This window comes from Moschus berezovskii, chromosome 9 (genome assembly GCF_049115385.1).
Source record: "Moschus berezovskii isolate FMDL1 chromosome 9, NW_MosBer_1.0, whole genome shotgun sequence".
In the NCBI taxonomy this organism is placed as follows: domain Eukaryota; kingdom Metazoa; phylum Chordata; class Mammalia; order Artiodactyla; family Moschidae; genus Moschus; species Moschus berezovskii.
In genome coordinates, this window is record NC_142468.1 from 97,014,213 (window position 1) to 97,036,403 (window position 22,191).

Here is a 22,191-nt window from a genome sequence, read left to right on the forward strand (position 1 = left end):
GATGCAGGAGATATGGTCAGAAAGATCCCCTGGAGAAGGAAATGGCAACCCACTCCAGTATTTCTTGTCTGGAAAAGTCCATGGAGAGAGGAGCCTGGTGAGCTATACCCCACAGGGTTGCAAAGACACACACACACACACACACACACACACACACACACACACACAATCTGACCTAATTGAAGGCAGCTGGATTCACACAAGTACTTCTGCAATCACTCTGCTACAGTATACTGTTTTGGTTGAAGCGTGTAAAGATCTGGGCTTACTCAAGTATGTAGCTGGAAAAGAGAGTAGTATTTCCCTAGAGCCTATTGTTCAGTTGCTAAGTGCTGTCCAACTCTGCAAGTCTCCCTGTCCTCTGCTATCTCCTGGAATTTGCCCAAGTTCACAGCCATTGAGTCAGTGATGCTATCGAGCCATCTCCTTCCCTGCCTCCCTTTTCACCTTTTGCCTTCAATCTTTCCCAGTATCAGAATCTTTTCCAATGAGTCTGCTATTTGCCTATTTAGATTTTGTTAATATTTTTCTTTGTCACTACGCCAAAGTTTAAGAAGTGGGAGTTTGTTAAAAGCTAGCTGCACTGTATCAGTGAATTTGTCACGTTTTACATTTAGACCAAATTGGTCATTTGGAAAATACTAGTTCACTGAGTTACACACATTGACACATTTCATGAAACAATATTAAATATTGACACACTCATTTTATAATATTTTAAAATCACCTTTTTTAAAAGTATTGGGAATTAGTCAGGCACACAGTTACAGATACAAGTTTCTCAAAATTTTTATTTTCATCTGAAAGTTTGAGTTTTGTCATTGGCAATAAGTATTACACTAAGTCACCTGTTTTCCTTGAAGTGACAAACTCAGTTTGTATATTTTTGAGAAAATGTCTACCAAATACCCAACCTGAATAAGTATAGTTTGTTAGTTGTTCTTTCAGGTTAAAAAGATGTTCCACTAAAAAGTGATTAGTTCAGCCCATAACTCAAACCATTGCATAGTTTTCCTAAATATAATCTTAATTCTACTTACACATTCTGGATCATAGAAAAAGGATAAAACTTTTAAAAACATTTTATGAAATGAACTTAGTAAACAAATGATAAAGATTGCACACATATACACAAGAAAACCATATAACAATCTCACCTGTGGATATTGATTCAAAAATCTTAAATAAGATAGAAAATAGAATGCACATTTTTAAAAGTACGACCAAGTGACGTTCATTACAAAAAAAAAGGATAATTCAATATTAAGAAATCTATTAATGTAACTTACTATAGTAATATTTCTAAGAAGAAATGTCATATGCTTATCCCCACAGTTGCCAACAAAGTGTTTGTCATAATTCATATCCATTTCTGATTTAAAATTTCAGTGAAGTAAGAGTCAATGGATATTTCCTTAACGTGATTAAAAGATGTGTGTGTGTACATGTGTATGCAAAATCCAGTATGTTTTTCAAATGAGGAAACACTAGAGGCATTATTGCTAGTCAGGAATGAGCTGCCACTAGCATTTAACATGGTATCAGAACACTAATTTAAAAGGATAAGATAAAAGTACCTCTTTTAGCAGATTATATCATTGTATGTTGAAAAATTCAAAAGAATCAATGGAGAAACTACTGTAAATAATAAGAAAATTTAGTAAAGTAACAAGCTATAAAATTAACAAAATGAAATACAATAACCTTTCCATATTCAAATAATAGCTAGGTAGAAGATGTAAGAGATAACTATTTAAAATAGAAACAAAAAAGATTAATACCTAGGAATAACTTAACAATATATAAGAAGAAATCTTTAAACCATTTATTGAAAGAGATAAAAATCATGGTGGATTGGAAGAGTCAACATCATAGTGATGTCAGTTCTCCCTAAGCTAATAATAAATTTAACAACACGATCCAAAAAATGTTGCCTTTCTAGAGTTAAACAAATTGATTATAAATTTCATATAGAAAATAACCAAACAGACAAGAGCATCCAGGAACACCCTGAAAATCTTTCAGTGTCATGTGGGGTGGGAAGCTAGCCACACCCAATATTAGTTCAGTTCAGTTCAGTTCATTTCAGTCGCTCAGTCGTGTCCGACTCTCCGCGACCCCATGAATCACAGCACGCCAGGCCTCCCTGTCCATCAACAACTCCCGGAGTTCACTCAAACTCATGTCCACAGAGTCGGTGATGCCATCCAGCCATCTCATTCTCCGTTGTCCCCTTCTCCTCCCGCCCCCAACATTTCCCAGCATCAGAGTCTTTTCCAGTGAGTCAACTCGTCGCATGAGGTGGCCAAAGTATTGCAGCTTCAGCTTCAGCATCAGTCCCTCCAATGAACATCCAGGATTGATCTCCTTTAGAATGGACTGGTTGGATCTCCTTGCAGTATAAGGGACTCTCAAGAGTCTTCTCCAACACCACAGTTCAAAAGCATCGATTCTTCGGTGATTAGCTTTCTTCACAGTCCAACTCTCACATCCATACATGACCACGGGAAAAACCATTGCCTTGACTAGACGGACCTTGGTTGGCAAAGTAATGTCTCTGCTTTTTAATATACTATCAAGGTTGGTCATAACTTTCCTTCCAAGGAGCAAGCGTCTTTTAATTTCATGGCTGCAATCATCATCTGCAGTGATTTTGGAGCCCAAAAAAATAAAGTCTGACACTGTTTCCACTGTTTTTCCATCTATTTCCCATGAAGTGATGGGACCAGTTGCCATGATCTTTGTTTTCTGAATGTTGAGCTTCAAGCCAACCTTTTCACTCCCCTCTTTCACTTTCATCAAGAGGCTTTTGAGTTCCTCTTCACTTTCTGCCATAAGGGTAGTGTCATCTGCATATCTGAGGTTATTGATATTTCTCCCAGCAATCTTGATTCCAGCTTGTGCTTCTTCCAGCCCAGCGTTCCTCATGATGTACTCTGCATATAAGTTAAATAAGCAAGGTGACAATATACAACCTTGACGTACACCTTTTCCTATTTGGAACCAGTCTGTTGTTCCATGTCCAGTTCTAACTGTTGCTTCCTGACCTGCATACAGGTTTCTCAAGAGGCAGGTCAGGTGGTCTGGTATTCCCATCTCTTTCAGAATGTTCCACAGTTTGTTGTGATCCACACGGTCAAAGGCTTTGGCATAGTCAATGAAGCAGAAACAGATGTTTTTCTGGAACTCTCTTGCTTTCTCCATGATCCAGCATATTAAGACATACTATAAAGTCTCTATAATTAAAAAGTTGTGCTCTTGGTGCATGGATAAACATACCGACCAATAAAAAAGAATAGAAAGTTCAGAAATAAAACCATGCACATGTGAAATTATTATTTTGTGATAAAAGTGAGGAATTCAACAGGAATGGGGTGGGATTGAGGGGTTTTTTGTTTTTGTTTTTATTTTGGCCCTGCTGCACCGCCAGTGGGATGTGGGATCCTAGTTCCTGACCGGGATGGAACCCATGACCCTGGCAGTAGTGCAGGCAGAGTCCTAACCTCTGGACCCCCAGAGAATTCCCAGGACTGAGTTTTATAAAAAAGAGTTGAGACAATTGGATAGCCATTTGGAAAAATAGCAAACTGGGTCTGTATCTCATTGTTCACTGAGATAAATTTCAAATGGATCAGAAATCTAAGTGTAAACTGAAACATACAAGTACTGAAAGAAAACATGGTGACTACTTTTACAACTGAGGCTTGGAGGAACTCTTGCTATGATCCAAAAGTCTAGAAGCAATAAAAGAAAAGATTGATAAACTTGGCAACATAAAAATAAAAGAACACCCTTTGGAGAAAGAGTCCAAATTATTTCTCTCTCACACATATACACAGAGAAAGCCCACTATAGATGAAGTAAAAACCTAAGTGACAAATTGTGACAACTTAAATCACAAAGGGTTAATAACTTTACTATACAAAGAACTTCTAAAAAGAGAAAACCAATGACAATAGAAAGTTGAGCAAAAGGCATAAATAGTTCATAGAAAAAAATTTAATGGCCCTTGAACATATTAAAAGATATTCAACCTCACTTTTACTGGGATGAGCAAACTCCATCAAACTACCACTTTTCATCTATCAGACTGGCAGACCCAAGTATTTCATAGCATATTCATTTGGCAAGGTTAGGGGGCAACAGACACTCATATATTGCTGGTGAGGATGCCAAATACTGCAAGCACTCTGTAGTGAACATGACATTATCTAGGAAACTTACACATATATTTATCGTTAACCCAGCAATTCCATTTCTAGGAATCTGTCTCAAAGATGCCCTGGCAAAAATATGAGATCACTTATGAACAAGGTTATTTTCTTGCATTAGTATTTATAATAGCAAACGTTTATCAGTGACAAGTCACAGTTGAGTATTATGCACATATAAAAAAAATGAGAGGGACTTCGCTGGTGATCCAGTAGTTAAGACTCTGGGCTCCCAATGCAGGGGGCCTGGGTTCAATCCTTGGTCAGAGAACTAGATCCCATATGCCGCAACTAGGACCCAGCACAGCCAAATAAGTAAATAAATATTTTTTAAAAAAGAAAGGAGAGACGTCCCTGGTGGCGCAGTGGATAAGAATCCACCTGCCAATGCAGGGCACATGGGTTCGATCCCTGGTCTGGGAAGATTCCACATGCCATGGAGCAACTGAGCCCATGCACCACAACTACTACTGAGCCTGTGTCCTAGAGCCCACAAGGCACAACCACATGCCCACATGCTGCAGCTACTGAATCCTGTGACCTAGAGCCTGTGCTCTGAGACAACAGAAGCCACTGCGATGAGAAGCCCAAGCACAACAACTAGAAAGTAGTCTCCACTCGCAGCAACTAGAGAAAGCCCAAGCAAAGCAACAGACCTAAGGTAGCCATAATAAATAAAAGAATTTTTAAAAAGAAGAATATTCAGCAATTTCCATAATTTATTGTTAAATGAAAATCAAAGGTATAGGTTACGTAATGTGCAATTCTTTGTTTTGGAAAGGGGACTGACCTAGCAGTCCAGAGGTTAAACTCCGAGCTTCTACTGCAGAGAGAGCACCAGTTCAATTCCTGGAGGGGGAACTAGGATCCCACATGTTGTGGCCAAAACATGGTCAAAAAATGGGGGAGTATAAACACATATCTGAATGGTCTAGTGGTTTTCCCTACTTTCTTCAATTGAAGTCTGAATTTGGCAATAAGGAGTTCATGATCTGAGCCACAGTCAGCTCCTCGTCTTGTTTTTGCTGACTGTATAGAGCTTCTCCATCTTTGGCTGCAAAGAATATAATCAATCTGATTTCGGTGTTGACCATCTGGTGATGTCCATGTGTAGAGTCTTCTCTTGTGTTGTTGGAAGAGGGTGTTTGCTATGACCAGTGCATTCTCTTGGCAAAACTCTATTAGCCTTTGCCCTGCTTCATTCCGTGCTCCAAGGCCAAATTTGCCTGTTACTCCAGGTGTTTCTTGACTTCCTACTTTTGCATTCCAGTCCCCTATAATGAAAAGGACATCTTTTTTGGGTGTTAGTTCTAAAAGGTCTTGTAGGTCTTCACAGAACCGTTCAACTTCGGCTTCTTCAGTGTTACTAGTTGGGGCATAGGTTTGGATTACTGTAATATTGAATGGTTTGCCTTGGAAACGAACAGAGATCTGTCGTTTTTGAGATTGCATCCAAGTACTGCATTTATGACTCTTTTGTTGACCATGATGGCTACTCCATTTCTTCTAAGGGATTCCTGCCCACAATAGTAGATATAATGGTCATCTGAGTTAAATTCACCCATTCCAGTCCATGTTAGTTCACTGATTACTAGAATGTCTACGTTCACTCTTGCCATCTCCTGTTTGACCACTTCCAATTTGCCTTGATTCATGGACCTAACATTCCAGGTTCCTATGCAATATTGCTTTTTTACAACATCGGACCTAGCTTCTATCACCAGTCACATCCACAATTGGGTATTGGTTTTGCTTTGGTTCCATCCCTTCATTCTTTCTGGAGTTATTTCTCCACTGATCTCCAGTAGCATCCTGGGCACTTACCGACCTGGGGAATTCCTCATTCAGTATCCTATCATTTTGCCTTTTGATACTGTTCATGGGGTTCTCAAGGCAAGTATACTGAAGTGGTTTGCCATTCCCTTCTCCAGTGGACCACATTTGGAAAACTCACCAGTGGCCACAGGACTGGAAAAGGTCAGTCTTCATTGCAATCCCAAAGAAAGGCAATGCCAAAGAATGCTCAAATTACCACACGTTGCACTCATCTCACACGCTAGTGAAGTCATGCTCAAAATTCTCCAAGCCAGGCTTCAGCAATACGTGAACCGTGAACTTCCAGATGTTCAAGCAGGTTTTAGAAAAGGCAGAGGCACCAGATATCAAATTGCCAACATCCGCTGGATCATGGAGAAAGCAAGAGAGTTCCAGAAAAACATCTATTTCTGCTTCATTGACTATGCCAAAGCGTTTGACTGTGTGGATCACAATAAACTGTGGAACATTCTGAAAGAGATGGGAATACCAGACCACCTGACCTGCCTCTTGAGAAACCTGTATGCAGGCCAGGAAGCAACAGTTAGAACTGGACATGGAACAACAGACTGGTTGCAAATAGGAAAAGGAGTATGTCAAGGTTGTATATTGTCACCCTGCTTATTTAACTTATATGCAGAGTACATCATGAGGAACGCTGGGCTGGAAGAAGCACAAGCTGAAATCAAGATTGCCGGGAGAAATATCAATAACCTCAGATATGCAGATGACACCACCCTTATGGAAGAAAGTGAAGAGCAACTAAAAAGCCTCTTGATGAAAGTGAAAGAGGAGAGTGAAAAGGTTGGCTTGAAGCTCAACATTCAGAAAACAAAGATCATGGCATCTGGTCCCATCACTTCATGGGAAATAGATGGGGAAACAGTGGAAGCAGTGTCAGACTTTATTTTTTTGGGCTCCAAAATCACTGCGGATGCTGATTGCAGCCATGAAATTAAAAGACACTTACTCCTTGGAAGGAAAGTTATGACCAACCTAAATGGTATATTAAAAAGCAGAGACATTACTTTGCCAACAAAGGTCTGGCTAGTCGAGGCTATGGTTTTTCCCGTGGTCATGTATGGATGTGAGAGTTGGACTGTGAAGAAAGCTGATCGCCGAAGAATTGATGCTTTTGAACTGTGGTGCTGGAGAAGACTGTTGAGAGTCCCTTGGACTGCAAGGAGATCCAACCAGTCCATTCTAGAGGAGATCAATCCTGGGTGTTCACTGGAAGGACTGATGCTAAAGCTGAAACTCCAATACTTTGGCCACCTCATGCGACGAGTTGACTCACTGGAAAAGACTCTGATGCTGGGAGGGATTGGGGGCGGGAGGAGAAGGGGTCGGCAGAGAATGAGATGGCTGGATGGCATCACCGACTCGATGGACATGAGTTTGAGTGAACTCCGGGAGTTGGTGATGGACAGGGTGGCCTGGCGTGCTGTGATTCATGGGGTCGCAAAGAGTCGGACATGACTGAGCGACTGAACTGAACTGAACTGATAAATGCATATAAAAAAGCAACTCTAGATGATAAAACAGAAATTACAAAAAAAAAAAGTTACCTATGGAGATAGGAAGGGGACATTGTAGAAGTGAAAATATGAAAGAAATGTTTCCCTGAATTTAACTGGTTATATAATTTTGTCTATAGAAATGCAATTATTTTACATATTCAAAAATAGAATTAAAAAGCAACTCCTAAAATTTGAGGATTAAAACAAATGAACTTAACTATACATCAGATTGGTAACTTTTTAAAAAAGTTTATTGATATAAAACTGACATGTGAAGTGAAGTGAAAGTTGCTCAGTCATGTCTGACTCTGCAACCCCAAGGACTATAGAGTCATGGAATTCTCCAGGCCAGAATACTAAAGTGGGTAGCCTTTCCCTTCTCCAGGGGAATCTCCCCAACCCAGAGATTGAACCCAGGTCTCCCGCATTGCAGGCACATTCTTTACCAGCTGAGCCACAAAGGAAGCCCAAGAATACTGGAGTGGGTAGCCTATCCCTTCTCCAGTGGATCTTCCCGACCCACTGTATATATTTAAAATGTATAATTTGATAAGTTTTGACATATTATAAAGCCTTGAAGGCATTACTGCATTAAAGATAGTGAAGATATCCATTATGCCCCAAAGTTTCTTCATGCTTCTTTGTTAACCATCTCTCCCAACCCTCCCCCACACTTCTCTCTCCAGGTAACACAGGTACTTTCTATCACTACAGATTAGTTTGCATTTTCAGGAGTTTTACATATAGAAATCAAATATAGTTTTTGTTGAGCTTCTTTCATTCAACATAAGGATTTTGAGATCCATCCATGTTCTTGCATGTGTCAATAATCTTGCATTTTTGTTGCTCAGTAGTATTTTATCATACGTGGCAGTGGCGGTTTTAGTTGCTCAGTTGTGTCTGACTCTTGCAACCCCATGGACCGTAGCCCATCAGGCTCCTCTGTCCACGGGATTTCCCAGGCAAGAATACTGGAGTGGGTTGCTATTTCTTTCTCCAGGGTATCTTCCTGACTCAGAGATTGAACCTGTGTCTCCTGCCTTTCAGGCAGATTCTTTAGGGATGAGTCAACCAGGGAAGCCCTTTAATATCTAAATACCACAATATGTGCATTCATCTGTTCATGAACATTTGAATTGTTTCCAGTTTGGGGCTATAACAGAGCTGCTATAATGTTCATATTCAAGTCTTTGTTTGGACATATGCCTTCTTTTCCCTGGCTAGATCATATAGTAGCTATGTTGGGTACATGTTTGACTTTTGAAGAAAACCCCAAACTTTTCCAAAGTGATTGTACCATTTGCCATTCCCACAAGCAGCGTGTGAGAGTTTCAGGTTCTTCACGTTACTGCCAGCACAGAATGTTCAGTCTTTTTATTATTAATTCTAATAGGTGTGTACAGTATCTCACTGTGCTTTAATTGCTGTTTCCCTAATGACTAATGATGATGAACATATATTTGTGTGCTTATATAGAAATGAATGTGCGTGCATGTTAGTCGCCCAGTTGTGTCCAACTCTTTGCAACCCCATAAACTGTAGCCTGCCAGGCTCCTCTGTTCATGGGATTTTTTCCAGGCAAGAATACTGGAATGGGTTGCCATTCCCTTCTCCCAGGGATCTTCCCAACCCAGGAATTGAATCCAGGTCACCCAAATTGCAGGCAGATTCTTTACTGAGCCACCAGGAAGCCCAAATGTGTGTGAAGTGTCTGTTAAAATCTTTGTTTAACCAGTGTTAACTAGGTTGGGTTTTTTTTCATATTTTGAACTTTGAGAGTTCTTCATATATTCTGAAGAAATTTCTCTATCAAATAATACATGTCCAATCTGTGGCTTGTGTCTTCAATCTTTTAATAGTCGTCTTTAAAGAGTAAGGGTGGGACGGGGCAGAGACTGTTTTTTTCTGGGTTTTTTTTTTTGGCCATGCCATGCAGTCATGGCAGTGAAAGCACCAAGTCCTAGCCACTGGTTCACCAGGCGATTCCCCTCGAAGAGCAAATTTTTACTTTTGGTGAAGTCCCATTTATCAGTTGGTCCTTAATGGAACATGCTTTTGGTGTCGTATCTAAGAAGTCTTTGCCTAACTGAAGGTCACAAGGATTTCCTCCTACATTTTCTTCTAAAATTCTAGAAATCTAGACTTACAGTTTTGTATTTATGTTTAGGAATAGGATTCATTTTGAGTTAATTTTTCTACATGATTTGAGGTCTGCATTAAAGTCCTGTGTCTTTTGTTTTTGGTTTCCACACGTGGATATCCAGTAGTTCCAGCAGCACTTGTTGAAAAGATCTTTTCTCAACTAAATTGCCTTTGTCAAAAATAAGTTATCTATAAGAAAACAATTCCATTTTCAGAAGCATCAAAAGGAAAAGAATACTTAAAATAAATTTAACCAAGGAGATGCAAGACTTATGTATGGAAAACTACTAAATATTGTTGATAATATTACCCAAAGTGGTATTCAGATCAGTGCAACCCCTATGAAAATTCCAGTGGTGCTTTTGCAGAAATTGAAAAATCCATTCAAAAATTCATATGGAATTTCAAAGGATCCAGAATAGCCAAAACAATCTTGAAAAAGAAGAATAAAATTGGAGGACTCACAATTTCCAAATTTCAGTTCAGTCGCTCAGTTGTGCCGATTCTTTGCGACCCCATGGACTGTAGCATGCCAGGCTTCCCTACCCATCACTAACTCCCAGAGCTTGCTCAAACTCATGTCCATCGAATCAGTGATACCATCCAACCATCTCATCCTCTGTCGTCCCCTTCTCCTCCTGCCTTCACTCTTTCCCAGCATCATGGTCTTCTCCAATGAGTCAGTCCTTTGCATCTGGTGGCCAAAGTATTGGAGTTTCAGCCTCAGCATAATTTCTTCCAATGAATATTCAGGACTGATCCCTGAGGCAGGCTTTCTTATCTCTCCTTGCTATTCTTTGGGACTCTGCATTCAAATGGGTATATCTTTCCTTTTCTTCTTTGCCTTTAGCTTCTCTTTTTCCAAATTTAAAATATACTATATAAAGTTACAGTATAATCACCACTGATGATTCAGTGTTTAAGAATCTGCCTGACAGTGCAGGGGACACAATTTCAATCCCTAATCTGGAAACTAGAATCTCACTTGCAGCAGGGCAATTAAGCCCTTGAGCCACAACTACTGGGCCCGTGCTTCAAAACAAGAGAAGCTATCACAATGAGAAACCTGTGCACCACAACTACAGAGTAGTCCCTGCTTGCTGCAGCTGGAGAAAGCCTGCACGCAGCAACAAAGGCCCAGTTTTAACTGTTTAAAAAAAAACCAGTTACCATCATCAAAACAACGTGGTGCTAGCATAAGGGTACTCCAATGGATTAGAATCGAGAATCAAGAAATAAACTCTCATATCGATGGTCAACTGATGTTCAACAAAGATATCAAGACCATTCCATTGGGGGAAGAATGATCTCTTCAACAAACTGCAAGGAAAACTGTATATCCACATGAAAAAGAATAACACTGGACCCTTACTTATACTATATACAAAAATTAACTAAAAATGGATCAAAGACCTAAATGTAAGAGCAAAAAGCATAAAATTCTTAGAAGAAGCAATAGGGGCAAATCTTAATGACCTTGAATTTGACAATGTCTCCTAACTATGACAAGATCAGACATAATACAGTGTGTATTTCCCATAAACAAGGACATTCTCTCCCATAAACTCAATACCATTATCAAAATCAAAGAATTAACATTGATATGGTACTATTATCTAATCTAGAAAACTTAATCAAATTTCACCCACTGTCCCACAAATGTCCTTTATAGAAAAAGAAAATGTTTTGTTTTCTATTCAGGCTCACATGTTGCAGCCAATTTTTAAAAAATGAAAACACAGGCTTAGACATTAGAAAGTGAAAGCCCATCACCCCAACCCTATTCCCCAAAGACAAACATGGTTGACAGGTCTTATATAAATCCTTTCAGAAATTTTTTCAGTGCATATACCAACACACAATACACATATGTTAGACACATTTAACGGAGAGGGCAATGGCACCCCACTCCAGTACTCTTGCCTGGAAACTCCCATGGACAGAGGAGCCTGGTAGGCTGCAGTCCATGGGGTCGCTAGGGGTCGGATACGACTGAGCGACTTCACTTTCACTTTTCACTTTCATGCATTGGAGAAGGAAATGGCAACCCACTCCAGTGTTCTTGCCTGGAGAATCCCAGGGACAGGGGGAGTCTGGTGGGCTGCCGCCTATGGGGTTGCACAGAGTAGGACACGACTGAACTGACTTAGCAGCAGCAGCAGCAGCAGCAAACACATTTAAATAAAATGTGACATTATATGCATAATACCTACAATTTCTTTTTATTTATTTATTTTTGGCTGTTGTAGGTTTTCCTTACTGCAAGGGCTTTTCTCTAGCTATGACAAGTGGGGATACTCTAGTTGTGGTGCATGGGTTTCTCATTGTGATAGCTTTTCCTGTTTCAGAGAACAGGTTCCAGGGAATGTGGGCTTCAGTAGGTGCAGCATATAGGCTCAATAGTTGTGACCTGTGGGCTCAGGCTCAATAGTTGTGGCACACAGGATTAGGTGCTCCACACCATGTGGGATCTTCCTGGACCAGGGATCAAACCCATGTGTCCTGCATGGGCAGGAGGATTCTTTACCACTGAGCCACCAGGGAAGCCATACAATTTGTTTTTAGTTAATATTTTTACCTTTATACATCATTCTTTTTAAAGTTTGCATGCTTCGATAAGTTATATCCTAATTTAATTAATCTCATGTTGGACACATAATGTTTCCAATTTTTAACTGTTGTAGAAACATGATATAATAAACATCTTTATTGACCTTTAAGCACCCATGCCATTATTTCCAAAACTAATTTTCTAGACGTGTTCATCAAGTATGTATTTTGTAAATATGCTTGGAATCCATCATCTTTCTATTTTCATTAAGCTTGCTTTCTTTCTCCTTATTCCTTGTTTTGATTACCCTAATCACCTCCTAACTGCTCTCTGCCTATAGATTTGCCCAATCCATTCCATCCTACTAAGCTGCCAGATCCAATCACTGTTCTGTTTAAAACTGCCTGATACTTTCGAGACAATTCACTGAGTATGGCACTAAAGCTCTTCATGATTTACATTTCTTTTTGCACCTCTCAATGTTTGGTCAAGAGCGCAGTGCATTTCAGTCACACTGAATTTAAATCACACTCTCCCACCGGTGTGCCTTTTAAGCTATTTCCTTTGCTTGGCATATTCTCCGGATTAATTTCTATTCGTCCTTTCAGACTCAGCTCAGAAATCACTTTCTCCAGGTGCCAGTTCTGGCCTGCCCACTGTGGGGCGCTCCCAGAGTAACTTTTCCATGTCACTATCATAGCCCTGTCTGTGTTCATTTCTCCCTCTAACCAGACTGGGACTACACTTTGCTTTGGGCTTACCAGTCCTCCCACAGTGTCTGATATGTAGTAGGTCCTGGGTAGATATTTGATAAACAATAGAATAAGAAAGGAAATTACCAGGAAGAATCTTACCTTGCTTCAAGTCACACTTTAGTACATTCAAACGGGAACTATATCTCAATTGGAGAAGAGAAATCTAGGAATAAAATGAAGAATATTAGTAGTACCACTAGGAACTATAGGAGAAGGATCCATCTGATAATTATAATCAATCATCCAACAAGCATTTCCTAAGTAAATGCAAGGGACCAAGCACTACTCTAGTCCCTGGGGACATGACAAAAGAGAATACAAAGTCATGGCTCTTTTGGAATCTACATTCTCCTGGGATACTGTGCTGTGCTGTGCTTAGTAGCTCAGTCGTGTCCAACTCTTTGTGACCCCATGGACAGTAGCCCGCCAGGCACCTCTGTCCGTGAGATTTTCCAGGCAAGAATACTGGAGTAGGTTGCTATGCCCTCCTCCAGGAGACCTTCCCAACCCAGGGATCAAACCCAGCTCTCCCACATTTCCGGAAGATTCTTTACCGTCTTAGCCACCAGGCACAGGTCAAGGTGAGGATAGGGATATAGTACAAAGATAAATTTTATCTCTCCCTTCAAAAAGCCTGTGATCTAATAAGGGAATATATAGAGATATAATTGTACACACAACAAAACAGAATATGTGATCATTCCAAAAACATTAATTCCCCTCCCAGTCAACAAATGTCATGGAACATCTATATTAGGTACCATCAGGACACGATAACAGATATGACTGTTGCCTTCAAGGCACTTCCAGTGTAGTAGGAGACAAAGATGTTTTTTTAAACCTCATAAATAAATGTATTACTATTAAGTGCTTTAAGTACTGTCATATAAATCAAAACACTAATAACTATGAGAGAATATAGTTTAGGAAGGCTAAACTGAGGAAGCGGAGAATGCTATGAGAACAGAAAGAGAGACAGAGAGATTAGGGCAATTTGGACAGGTTTCCTAGAGGAACGGGTATTTGAATGAGCCTTAATAGGGAAGTTTTATTCTGCAGAGGTGGAGAGGAGGAGCCTTCCAGGCAGAGAGGAACATCAGTACACATTCAGTTCAGTTCAGTTCAGTCGCTCAGTCGTGTCCGACTCTCTGCGACCCCATGAATCACAGCACGCCAGGCCTCCCTGTCCATCACCAACTCCCGGAGTTCACTCAAACTCATGTCCATCGAGTTGGTGATGCCATCCATCCATCTCATTCTCTGTCATCCCCATCTCCTCCCTCCCCCAATCCCTCCCAGCATCAGAGTCCTTTCCAGTGAGTCAACTCGTCACATGAGGTGGCCAAAGTATTGGAGTTTCAGTTTTAGCATCAGTCCTTCCAATGAACACCCAGGATTGATCTCCTCTAGAATGGACTGGTTGGATCTCCTTGCAGTGTATGGGGAAATACAGGCTGGTCTTGTGTGTCTAAAGGGAAGAGTGAATAGGAAACGAAAAGGGAATGATGAGGAAAAGACAATATTATGGGGAAAAGCTAGAGAGATTGATTGATTCCTCTATCCAAGAGTTTAGATTTTATTTGCTAAGTTAGTGGTTCCCCCAACCCATAGTCATATCCATCTGAATTAAAAGCTCAGAGGGAATTTCGTGGGTGAACTTCCATTGCAGGAAGTTGCCACCAGAAGATACCATAGGAGAAGGTCTACCTTCCCTGTGGCCAGTATTTTTTAATTTAAAAATTCCTCGGGTGATTGTGATGTTCACTCAGCCAGCTGTAGGGACCACAACTTTATACAATAGAGAACCACCAGAGGCTTTCAGCAAGATAGAAACATGATCAACTCCATGTTTTATGAAACATAACTCTGGGGACAGAATGAAGGACGGACGATCACAGACGGGGGATTAATTGGCAGGCTATTGCAATGGGACTGCAGAGAGATGAATAGTTCTGGAATAGGCCAACAACTGTGAGTAGTAAGAAGACAGATGTACTGAATCAGTTCTAATGAGGCGGATGAAACTGGAGCCTATTATACAGAGTGAAGTAAGCCAGAAAGAAAAACACCAATACAGTATAATAACGCATATATATGGAATTTAGAAAGATGGTAACGATAACCCTGTATGCGAGATAGCAAAAGAGACACAGATGTATAGAACAGTCTTTTGGACTCTGTGGGGGAGGGCGAGGGTGGGATGATTTGGGAGAATGGCATTGAAACATGTATATTATCATATGTGAAATGAACTGCCAGTCCAGGTTCGATGCACGAGACAGGGTGCTCGGGGCTGGTGCACTGGGATGACCCAGAGGGATGGGATGGGGAGGGAGGTAGGAGGTGGGTTCAGGATGGGGAACACATGTACACCTGTGGCGGATTCATGTCAATGTATGACAAAACCAATACAATATTGTAAAGGAATTAGCCTCCAATTAAAATAAATAAATTTACATTTTAAAAAAAGATGTGAAACAATTTTCAGAGGCGGAACAACAGGATGTGGTAACTAACTGGCTATGGGGTTAAAAAGGGGGAGGGAAGGAAAAAGATTAAGGTTTTAGGCTTGGGTGATTGAGAGCACAATGCTATGATAATGTTGCAGAGAAGAACCAATTCTGATTCCATGTTGGAAACTTTCTCTGACTTGCTTTTCATTGCTATTGTTATTATGATCATACATAATGGCCTGCCTCAAAGGATCCTGCCCCTCTGGGAACTGTTAAACTAAAGTACCTTTGTTCAACCCATGAAGAGATAATCTGACCCTGCCCACCTGTGAAAGGCTACCGAAAAAGAAGAGATTAACACACCCCTTTCCAAAGGCTGGCCCTTCCTGGAGATGTTTTGCAAGATTTAAGACCCTTTTTACTTTACTTTCTCACTGCCTCTCCCTTTCTATTCTGCCTTTAGACTTTAGGTCCTCATTGCTTCTCTCCCTCAGGCTCTATGGGAAAAAAAAATGACATCCAGGCCCCAATAAGATGATTATTTTGAGACATTAATCTGCCATCTTCTCAGTCAGCTGGCTTTCTGAATAAAGCCCTATTCCTTGCCTCAACACCTTATCTCTCGGATTTCTTGGCCTCTCATGTGGTAAACAGAGTGAGCTTGAACTCAGTAACAAAAACATGGCACTGTGCCGTGATGAAATGGGGAACACAGGAGTTTGGTTTTGTCTATGGAATGGAAAGGAGTTTGGTTTTGAATCCAGTGACTCTTATGACCTAATGGGCCTATTACCTGGCCTCAGAACGAAGTCCTATCTTCTTCCCTTTTCTGAGTACTGGTAATTATGCTCCTTGCATCACCTATGTTTGTTATTGTCTATGGCTTTCATGCTGGAGCTTTCCTCAAATGTCCAGTGATCCTTTGCTGGGGGAGGCATGATGTTACAGGAAAATGGGGCAAGAGAGGCTGGTCAGGTCCCAGGTCTCAGATGAGTCTCTGGAATGCACAGGCAAGTGAGGGTCCTGGCTCTGCCCAGCAAAGAATTCAAGAGTGAGCCATTGTAAAGTGAAAGCAGATTTATTTAAGAGAGGGATACACACTCCAAGGGCTTCCCCAGTGGCTCAGCTGTAAAGAATTCATCTGCAATGCAGGAGACACAGGAGACTCAAGTTCAGTCCCTGGCTTGGGAAGATCCCCTGGAGAAGGACATGGCAACCCACTCCAGTATTCTTGCCAGAATTCCAGGCAAGCCCCCTGGTGGGCTACAGTCCATGGGCTCACAAAGAGTTGGACACGACTGAGTGACCAACACTTTCACTTTCAATGTATTACCAAGAGCGTACACTGAAGCTCAATGTTTACTGAAATTGAATCTTCCACTATCTTCGGCTTAGTAGGTTTGAACCACTTTTTGTTGTCTAGTCAAGGGTTTTGTCATTCTTTTAGAGGGTGTGCCTTGCCCTCTTCCCTCCTGTTTCACAGGCGACCTTGCTGTACCTCACTTTAGGAGAATAGAGAAGGATCTAAAGTATTGGCATTTAAGGTCCTTGTATCAGTCAGGGTTTCCCAAAGAAACAGAACCAGCAGAAGATATATATTTATATACATATGTATAGATATTAGATGGAGGTGGGAAGAGAGATTTATTTATAACAAATTAGCTTACTCAGTACACAGGCTGGGAAGTCCCATGACCCTCTGTCTACAGGCTGGAGACTCAGGAAGCTGGTGGTGTAAGTCAGTCCATGTCCAAAGGTCAGAGAACCAGGGGAGCCAATGTTTTAAATCCCAGTCCAAGAGGTAGAGAAGATGATATGAGATGTCCCAACTCCAGCAGGCAGATAGGAAGCAGAAAGGAGTAGATTCCTTCTTCCTTCCTTTGCTTTTTTTTTGTAATCAGGTCCTCAACAGATTGGGTGATGCTCATTCACGTGGGGAAGGGCAATTTACTTTAGAGTTCATCGATTCAAATGCTAATCTCATTCAGAAATACTCTTACACACACCCAGAAATAATGCTTAATCTGGGCATGCCAGTCAAATGGCCAGTCAAGTTGACACCTAGAATTAATCATCACAGTCCTTGAGGTCCTTGAAGGCAGATGGTCTCTTTTTTTAAGCATTTTTATTTTTAACTTTGTTCCTCCGCAGGTGTTCTCTAGTTGCAGCGAGTGGGGGATACTCTCTAACTGCAGTGCACAGGCTTCTCATTGCAGTGGCTTCTCTTGTTGTAGAGCGTGGGCTCTAGAGCACAGACTCAACAGTTGTGGCACATGAACTTAGCTGCTCCAAAGTCTGTGGGATCTTCCTGGACCGGGGGCTGAACCCCCGTCTCTGCATTGGCAAGCAGAATCCTCACCACTGAGTCACCAGGGAAGCCCCAGCGGATGGTCTTTGTTCCCAGTGTCCAGCACAGTAAACAACTGATAAATATGGGCTGATTATGCAAGTGACGTTAATTGAGCACATCCTCATATGTATAATCCAACTTCTATTACAGTTTATTTCTATATTAATCTGATTAATTGTGTAGTATTGAAAATTTCCTCAACAATCACATTCTCTTCCTATGGGCAGTATATTGCACATCAGTGATCTCTACACTGTAGCCTTTTAGACTTTTGTATTTTCTTTCCAGATTTGCTACACAATTGTAGTAGTGGTATAGGAGATGATAGTTAATTATCATGAATTGGTAAAAAAGAGGTAAGAAATTAAACCACATGTATATTTTTAAATTTTTATTTATTTATTGGTCATGCTGCATGGCATGTGGGATCTTAGTTCCCTGATCAGGAATTGAACCTGTGCCCCCTACATGGAAAGCTTAGAGTCTTAAGCACTGGATCACCAGGGAAACCCCCAAGCTGGATTTTAAAAACTTGCTCTTAAGTTTAATTTTTGGTATTCCCACAATTAAACATTCTCAGATGCAAAACCTGGAAGGGGATACTCTATAAAATATCCTTTGGAACTTAAAATTTAGATTTCAACAATTAGCAGTAAATGGTTAACATTTATCTTGAAAATATTACCCTTACTCTCCTAACTGATTCAAAATGCAATCAGTATTAAACAAATATGAATTTTTATAGATCAATACAAGCCTTTATTATTATATGTAATAAAGAACATATTCTATAGCTTATATACATATAATTAACATTTGTTTAATTGGGATCAGATTAAACATTTTAAAACTTAAAAATGTGTTGGAGAATGTTCTCTCTTGTTTTTGTAAATTTATTTTTAATTGGAGGATAATTGCTTTACAATACTGTGTTGGTTTTTGCTGTACAACAAATATATATTTATTGAATTCCTTCTATATGTCTAGTACTACTCTGGGCATTAGGGAGATAATGATAAAGTAGCAAAGGTTGTGTTTGTTATTATGGAAAAATGTAAATATATACAAAGCTAGAGAAGACAGTGGGCTTCCCTGGTGGCTCAGTGGTAAAGAATCCACCTGTCAATGCATGGGACATGAGTTCCATCCCTAGGTCGGCAAGATCCCCTGGAGAAGAAAATAGCAATCCACTCCAGTATTCTTGCCTGGGAAATCTCAGGAGCCTAGCAGGCTACAGCCCATGAGGTCGCAAAAGAGTCAGACACAGGTTAGCAACTGAACAACAACCAGAGAAGATTTTATAATGGACTCCTATCTACCCATCACCCAGCTTAAACAATATCAACTCATAGCCTTCTTTCATTGACAGACTACCTCTCCATTCCCTCTCATATTACTTTGAAGCAAACCCAAGACATCAAATTGTTTCATCCATATTGGTTGCTGCTGCTGCTACTGCTAAGCCACTTCAGTCGTGTCTGACTCTGTGAGACCCAATAGACAGCAGCCACCAGGCTCCGCCGTCCCTGGGATTCTCCAGGCAAGAGTACTGGAGTGGGGTGCCATTGCCTTCTCCACATCCATACTGGTATATAACTCTAAAAGATTATATAGCCATGATATACAATTACATATTCATTATAACCATAATATCACTTCCCCACCTAAAAAACTAAAAATCCAATAATCTGTAGCTTACATTTTAACAGGGGAAACAAGGAAAAAATAAGCAAAAAATATTAGGTAATAATGACAACAAATAATGCCCAGGTAATGGGATAAAGATTGATTTTTCTATTGGGTGATCAGAGAAATCCTGCAAGGTGACATTTGATGATGGATGAGCATAACAGGCGGGAGCAAAGCACATGACTGTCTAGAGGAAGAGTCTTCCTCACAGAAGCTCCAGCCAATGGAAAGGTCTGAGGTGGAGCTCACTGTTCAAAGAATAGGAAGAGGCCTAGGAGTCCAGGAGGACTAAGTGGAAGGAAGAATACAAGGATATGATTTCAGAATGCTCACCTGAAGCCATGAGAAAGGACTTCAGACCTGACTCTAACTAGGTGGGATGGGCAGCTTTTGGAGGATTCTGAGCAGGGGAGAGATATGACTTGACTTATGATTTAGAGGAGCATTCTGGTTGCTCTGTTAAGAATGATGTACAGGAGGACATTTGAGAACAAGTGTCCGGAACAGGGAGCCCAACTAGGAAATGATTGAAACAGCCCAGGTGAAAGCTGGTGACAAGGTCATAAAGGTCATAATGAATTAGAGTAGTAGCGGTGAAGATGGTAAGAAATAAGTCATTTCTCGGTAAGTTTAAATTGACAGCTAATAGAAGTGGCTGATAAACGAGATGTAGAGTAAAAGATAAGAGACAAGGTAAGTCAAGGTTAACTCCAAGATGCTTGGCCTGACCAAGGAGGGCCATTTACTAAAGTGAGGACTACTGGAGGAAGAGCAGGTTTGAAGTAATTGGGCATGTTAAGCTTGAGATGCCTATTACACACATCCAAGAAAGACATCAAGTAGACAGAGAGCTAATTCCAGAGTTTCTGGGAGATTTGAGGGCTGGATCTATTGGGAAGTATCAGTGTGCAGATGCTACTGAAAGTCATGGGACCGAATGAGAACACCCAGGTAGAGAGGGAAGATAGAGAAGAGGAGAGATTGGGAAGAGAAAGGATCCAGCTGAGGAGCCTAAGAGGCCAACGAGGTAGAGGAAAGCCAGAAGAGTGGATCCCAGGAGCCAGGGCTGCTGTGAGATCAGTAGGCTGGAGACTGAGAAATGCCTATTAGGTTGGACCCTGTCGTGGCTATCTGTGACCTTGACAAATGGCTTCATCATGTGGATAAGGACAAAAGCTTAAGGGTAGTGGACGCAAGCATGAATGGAGGTGAAGAAGTGAAAACAGGGGAGCCGAGAAGTGGGGTGGCAGCTGACGAGGGAAGTAAAGTCAAGGGAGGTTCTGTTAGTTTTATATTTTTTAAACTGATGTTATTACAGCACGTTTGCATGCTGATAGGAATGATCCGGGAGAGAGTAAAAAACATGATTCTGCAAAGAGAGGAGTAATTGCAGAAGCCAAATTCCTGAGTGGGTAAGAAAGGACAGAGAAGCTAGTGCACAAGTCAGGGAGATACCCAGGAACACACCACATCCATTTCTACAGGAGAGGAGGTCGAGTATCTGGGGAAAGATACAGGCACCTGGACAGATATAGTGGCTGCAGGACATGGACATTCTCTTCTATTGTCTCACCATGAAGCAATAGGCAAGGATGTCAACTGAAAGTGAGGATTTGGGGGATGGTGTTGGTTTGCAGCAAGCAGGAGATAAATGCAAGAGGCAATGACTACAGGACTGCAATAGGACTGCTGGGCAGTGTTGAAGGCCTGCTTGAGATGTGTGCTCTGAGAGAAATGATCTTTAAGTCAGACTTGGATGGTGTTCCCCTCTTTCCACAATCCAGTACCTCTCCCAGCACTGAGGACTATATCTTGCCTCAATTAGTCAGCATATCGGTTCATTGGTTTTTATATAATTTATTATTCATTAATGCACATCACCATTCATTCACTGAATCATATTTACTGAGTGTCAGGCACCACTTAAGGTACTAGGGCTACATCAGTTGAACAAAACAAACGTCTGACCTCAGAGAACTTCTCTTCCATATCTTAAAAGACAAGAGCCCTCATCTTTGGTAAATACAACTCCTCAGTGAAAACCAGTGAGGAGGTGGAAGTTTCATATTTAAGTACTCAAAACTAGAGTCACCTAAATCCCAAAAAGAAGAATACCAAGGTGCCATGATAGATGTGGCCAGTAAAGGAGTGAAGGACACGCAGTCTGCCTCAGGGAAGGCATCTCTCTTTCTTTCCCATCGCTGCTGGGCTAGTGTCATGGAAAGCAGCCAAGTGCAGCAGACAGAAGAGTAATATGCTGGAATTTTTATCTCTAGTGTCAGAGCAAGGATTCATCATTATCTCCAGAAAAGCATGAATTAATGGACCATCATAACAAAACAGGGTCTGCTCCATCCAGATTCTCAGGACTACATAAACCCCAGAAGATACAAGCTCCTTTCAAGTTAGGAATATGTCTGAAAGGCAAACAGAGTATACCCTTGAGAGGGCTTAAATGAGGGCATCTTCTCATTCCACCTTCCTTTTTTTCTTACCTGTTTTGGCCTTTTCTCTCTTCCTTCCTTCTTCTTTACTCACTAATTTTCATCTGCTTTCCATTTTTAATGAAACAAAGGCTCTTAGACCCACTAGCTCAGGAAGCCACTGTTTCACTATAGGCTGGTCGCTGGGATTCTAGGAAGAAAGCTTGCTTTAACTGAAATCATGGCTCCCTTCTGACTTTGGCCAAGAAGGTGCTAGAAGAG

At 40.9% G+C, this 22,191-nt stretch overlaps 1 protein-coding gene across 1 annotated transcript in view; it reads right to left on the reverse strand.

Annotated features, from left to right (window-relative positions):
* Positions 1-13,157, reverse strand: part of RNF212B (ring finger protein 212B) — a 42,365-nt gene extending 29,208 nt beyond the window's left edge. Inside the window, exon 1 of the mRNA XM_055436606.2 lies at positions 13,094-13,157. The gene's annotated coding sequence lies outside the window, so the exon portion shown is untranslated. The remainder of the gene's footprint in view (positions 1-13,093) is intronic.
* Positions 13,158-22,191: the final 9,034 nt, after the last annotated feature.